Genomic DNA, 5,577 nt, shown 5'->3' with positions numbered 1-5,577 from the left:
AACATGCTACTATGCAGTTCGCGTAGTGCTACGCGTAGCTCGTGTAGTGCAAAGTGCACTTTGCGTAGCTTCGCGTAGCTTCACAAAGCACTACTTCGCAAACTACGCCCAGCCCTAGTTGTTTCCCAAATCACAGAAGCTCCAGACAAGAGATGGTTCTTCTGTGAAAGTTAAAGAAGAATGATAAAAATGCGTGGGGTCTTTCAACAGTTGGAATAGGAAGTGTCATGACCCAATCAAATCTCTTGTTTTGAAGTCAGATGGCGTACGCGTAGGGTGCGCTTACGCTGCGTGTACGGACGACGTCGGCCGCGATTTGCGTAATTGCATTTTAAAAGTAATATACACCTAATAAAACTCAATGAATACTATTTTCATGATTATACCAGATAATGTCTTCCCTTAATATTTACATTAAATATATAAATATATTTTTTAAAATATTTAGAAACTTTCACGCAGTACGCATACGGGGCACCGTACAAACGTACCTGACGTCGTGCGGAAGCGCTGAGGCAAAGCGCAACATCAAAACGTATTCTTTAAGTATGCGCAGGTACGCGTACCGTACGATTACACATACAAAGGATGGTGCGCTCACCGTACGCGTACTATACGTTAACCACAAAAAAAAATATGCAAAAAGACAATATATAGAATTTAATTTTAATATATTGGAGAAAAAATAATTTAATAAAAAAATCTTTTTTGAATTTTGTTTTTTATTATTTTACATTAAAAATATGTAATATAAGTAAAACAATGAAATAAATAAAAATAATTATTATAAAAATGTAGGAAATTAGTATAAAAAGAAATAAATATAATCGTTAATACATTTAAAAATTGGCATTTACAAACCTATGAAATTCACTGAAAAAACCATAGGTTTTAAGCACGTTATAGTTAGGAATTAGCATTTAAAAAATCTTGCAAATTCACTGAAAAAACCACAGGTTTCACACATGTTATAGTCAGCTGGACATTTCACTAATACAAAACGATTGAAATTCCCCCGTTATAGTTAGTTCAGCTAACTATAACTCGCGTACTATAACATGTGTGAAAGCTATGTTTTTTTCCGTGAATTTCTAAGGTTTTTTAAATGCTAATTCCTAACTATAACGTGTGTGAAACCTATGTTTTTTTTCAGTGAATATATCAAACAACGCTACAGGACAACCAGAGGCAGCAAGAAGAGGATATGTCATCACCGGCAATTAGAATATACCACCCTTATGAAAAAATTGAGTAGTAACGCAGAAATAGTGATAAAAACTCAGATAAAGGTGGAAATGTTGTCATCTGGCCTAAAAAGGACTACATCAGGAAAGCATATAGACAACTACAAGATGTCATTATATATAGGATTTGGTGGTAGTGTCTCTCAAACGAGAAAACGTCCTCACATAACGTCAATATAACTCTAACTGAAAACAATTCAACTTGTAATGTTACTACTATAGTGGTCTTAGTATTGGCCAACAAGGTGCACTGCTATCCTGATTTACACCCACCACCAGGGGTGTCAAAAATTCGCAAGAAACGAGATTTCAAGCTAGAGAGCCAAAGGAGAACAGGAGAGCAAGCACTCTCTAGATTACTTAGTATTTCTCCATGTAGTTATCATCATTCTCAAATCCTGATATGGGTAAGGTAAATAATTTGACTAATAGTCATTCTTTGCTAATGAGCCAATAAAAAGTTAATTTGTAGATTGTGGATTTCAAAATACGGATCCAAAGCTGATGTTTGTATTCCAAATCCTTTATTCCATAAACATTTAAAAAGGTATTATATTTTCCAGCATAAACCGCCGACACGTGTTTCGTCTTTTTTAAAGACTTTTTCAAGGCTGGAAGTGAAGAAAAGCTAGAATAAATATTCACCAATACATAATCATTATATACACATCTCATAATTATATACACATTTTAAAAAAAGAATGCTGACCTATAACATTTATTAACAGGAAATATTAATTGATGGAAAAACCACAGAAGAAGGAGAAAGAAAATACAATTCATTATTCATATATTTACATAATCACCATATTCACCATTTCATAGGTGTAGACTCTGCACAGGGGTAAATGACACTTTGAAATCACAAGATTGTAACCTTAAGTCCTAATACCATTTGCAGTATGTATAGTTTATATCTAGGAGAATGGTTGTACACAGGTCACCCATTATTATGGTAGTAACCCCTGTATCTATTTCAGTATCGCATATTAAGTAATTAACCGTAAATCACCTACAGTACAATCAAAGTGCAGATAGTGGAGTGGAACATACCAAACGAAAGTTGTTGTAAAAGGTTCTACTAAGGCAAATCCTGTCTCGCAGCCAATGTTTGGAGAAATCGTTGGTCACATACTATATCTGCCTCCTACAATTTAAAACCAATAGGTTTGTAACATGTATCCCAAACGACTAACAAAGTACGACAATGGGGTATGAGATATTAGAAGACCTACCAAAGGTGGTAAGCCCGGAAGACGCAGTTAGAATAATCACGCTCTTTTCCCATGTATTCTTATGCGAGGCATCAAATGTAGTTCACCTTCACAGTCCCTAATAGTGGGGATTGTCCTAGGGGATAATGCAGAATGTGCGGGCAGAAAATTATATAAGCCCCATAGCAGAGTATTAAACGTTCGTAGCAGGACAAGAGGCCACAATAGGTGTGTAACATATCAAAGCTGTTATCTATAAACGTTAGTAAAAGACGCGAATAATGCGACCACAAAATAAACTCAATACAAATAGGACATATCAACTAAATCAATCAGATTAGAACAGTTCAAATGTTGAGGAAAAAGGTATCATTGATCTCCAGCAAGTTAATAGTTACTTAGCAGTATATAATTGCTCATAATTTTATCCATAATTTTAACTCTAGTCACACGGACAGATCAATACCTGCAGCACTAATTACGAGATATAATGTGAGAAACCAACATATATAAACATAAAATCACTCCAACCTATAGCGCAGACACTCACTTGATTGGTTCAGCTGTCTTGCTGCGTGGAGGTTGGTTCCTTCTTTTATAGTTTGTTAGTCGACCGTGATAAGTCTAAAAGAAAGTGTAGTATTCACTCTATATGTTTTAATACTAAGTGTCCATTATATTCATAGATACTCGCAAGGAGAATTAAATTAGAATCTGAAAGTTCTAAAATAATCGAAAAGGTGTGTTACCACCCTAGAACTAACAGACCTTGTGAGACCCCAAACGGAACACATGTATCCCTGGATGGTGTCAAAGCAGGAGATAAGACGGGGAAAGCAAAAATAATCCACATCTACACACCTGGTGGCCCTCAAATGTTAAGTACGTTTTGGTTAGTTACTAAATGTCATCCACGGGCGATCACCCCCAGTTACAGTTATCGGGAAGTGAATACAATACTGTCCTTTGAACGAGTTAGGGACGTAGCCCCTGATAGACTTAACAATAAACATCACAAAAGCTGAGAAATCCCAAGAAACTTGGACCCAGCGTCTGCGAAACAAGAAAAAGGGGGAAGTATTTAACTACTACGGTCTTAATAGCCATCTCATATCGAGTCAGTCTTACCTTCTGAATAACGCCGTCCGCGAGGAGCCTCCACTGCTGTCAGTTACCGGGATGTCAATACCGCGCTGTTATTTAAACAGACAGTGGGCGTGGCTCAGCTCGAAAATAAAGTGAAGCCCCTATTACACGTGTTATTCATCCAAATATTTAAGTCATGCATGGCGGCCATATTGTAATGGAGGAGAATTGTGAGAAAAATACAAATACATCGAAGTATTCACAAAGGAAATTGCCTCGTTATTATTACCGAGGCTGCCAAGTGTCAATTACAAAAGGAATAGAATTATGGTTAAGAAATAGACAATTATGCATAAATAATTAGCACTCGAGATCGTAGTTCGAACATATGTATAATCTAGTATGTTAGCGTTGTAATGGCAGGTGGGTGGAAGGTCCCGAGCCAAACTGGGGCGATAGCCCTATTTCAATTGATATTTTCAGAAAATAATATTCACCAAAGAGTGTAATAAATACATATGTATGCACCAGTATTATAACAACAAGATGTCAACTGCTATGAAAAAACCAAACACAAAGAATATACTAAAGCTAAAGAGACTCTACTGAAGTTGTTATCTAAATGGCGTAGAGAAGGCTTAATATCTGTGGAAGAATTCACGTTTATGAATAATGAATTCCCTATCCTTCCTGTGTTCTACCTAATTCCCAAGGTACATATTTCGGTGATCAAAAGTGCAAGTGAACAGGTCGGGCAGTATATTAACTTTTTTCTGCAGGACATGGTCAAATGTTTACCTAGTTTTGTTAGGGACACCAGTGATTTCCTGCAAAAAATTGGGCACCTAGAATGGAATGACGATATGCTGCTAATAACTTTGGACGTGGAGTCCCTATATACAAGCATAGGACACACGAGTGGTTTGAAAGCGGTTGAACATTTCCTGAGTAGACAAGTTGTTGAATATCATGAACATAACAAAGTCATTATCAGTCTCATTGAATGGTGTCTTTACAATAACTTTTTTCTCTTTGGTAAAGATGTGTGGAAACAACTAAGGGGCGTGGCGATGCGATCCTGTTTCTCCCCCAGCTATGCGTGTTTACACGTAGGCTGGTGGGAGGAACAGGTCCTCAACATCAAACATCGTGCATGGGTCAATGAAAAGGTTGTGAAATATTTACGTTATATTGATGACGTCTTTATTCTTTGGCAAGGGGATGAGGAGGAAGCTGTAAAATCCTTGAAAGAGATAAATGATAACTCCCTCAACCTGAACTTCTCTTCTCACAGCAGTTAACGTGAGATAGAGTTTTTGGATGTGAAAGTGTATGTCAAAAATGCCAGATTAGAAACAACGCTTTTCAGAAAACCAACTGCTGGAAATACAACATTGCACGCCACTAGCCTACACCCTAAACACACTATCATTAGCATTCCCTATGGCGAGATCTTAAGACTTTAAAGGATATGCAGTTCCACAAGTGATTTTGAGGAATGTGTAAAAGAGATGAGGGTAAGGCAAAAGGCTATAACTTATGACGAAGAGAAAGTCTTTTTCAGTTGAAGCTTACTAGCAATGATGATATAGATACCAATTTGGCATCCCAGAATGAGGCTAATGATTGCCCTAGGTTAATTACTGCCATTAGCAATGAGGAAAGCAAAATCAGGGCCATCATTAGGAAGAATTGGCCCATAGTGTTAACGGACGTGGTACTGGGTCCCAAACTACCTAGTACGCCGCTGGTCACTTTCCGAAAAGCTAAAAGCATGGGGTCAGTTCTGGATAGGAGCAGCCCACAGACGAGACAGAACACTATGTGGCTACAATCTGCTTTAGGGTTCCGGGAATGCTCCACATGTGGGGGGTGCAAATTTGGAACTAACAAAACTCACTACCAAATTCCTTTTTGTTCTTCTGATATTGCCATTACTGGTAGCTTTAATTGTTAGACTGAGTTTGCAGTCTATGTCCTAACGTGTACCTGTGGCCTAAATTACATCGGCAGCACAAAATTACAGGTACACG

At 37.4% G+C, this 5,577-nt stretch overlaps 1 long non-coding RNA gene across 1 annotated transcript; it reads right to left on the bottom strand.

Moving 5' to 3' along the window:
* Positions 1 to 1,532: 1,532 nt before the first annotated feature.
* Positions 1,533 to 3,084, bottom strand: LOC144828411 (uncharacterized). The gene is made up of 3 exons (XR_013610445.1): positions 3,009 to 3,084; positions 2,480 to 2,594; positions 1,533 to 1,855 (listed from the first exon to the last, which is right to left on the bottom strand). It is a non-coding gene; the product is annotated as an uncharacterized LOC144828411 (long non-coding RNA).
* Between the last annotated feature and the right edge of the window lie 2,493 nt (positions 3,085 to 5,577).

Source organism: Lissotriton helveticus, chromosome 4_1, assembly GCF_964261635.1.
Source record: "Lissotriton helveticus chromosome 4_1, aLisHel1.1, whole genome shotgun sequence".
NCBI classification, from domain to species: domain Eukaryota; kingdom Metazoa; phylum Chordata; class Amphibia; order Caudata; family Salamandridae; genus Lissotriton; species Lissotriton helveticus.
The sequence above is the reverse complement of the archived record's forward strand: the minus strand, read 5'-3'. Positions and strand labels throughout refer to the sequence as shown.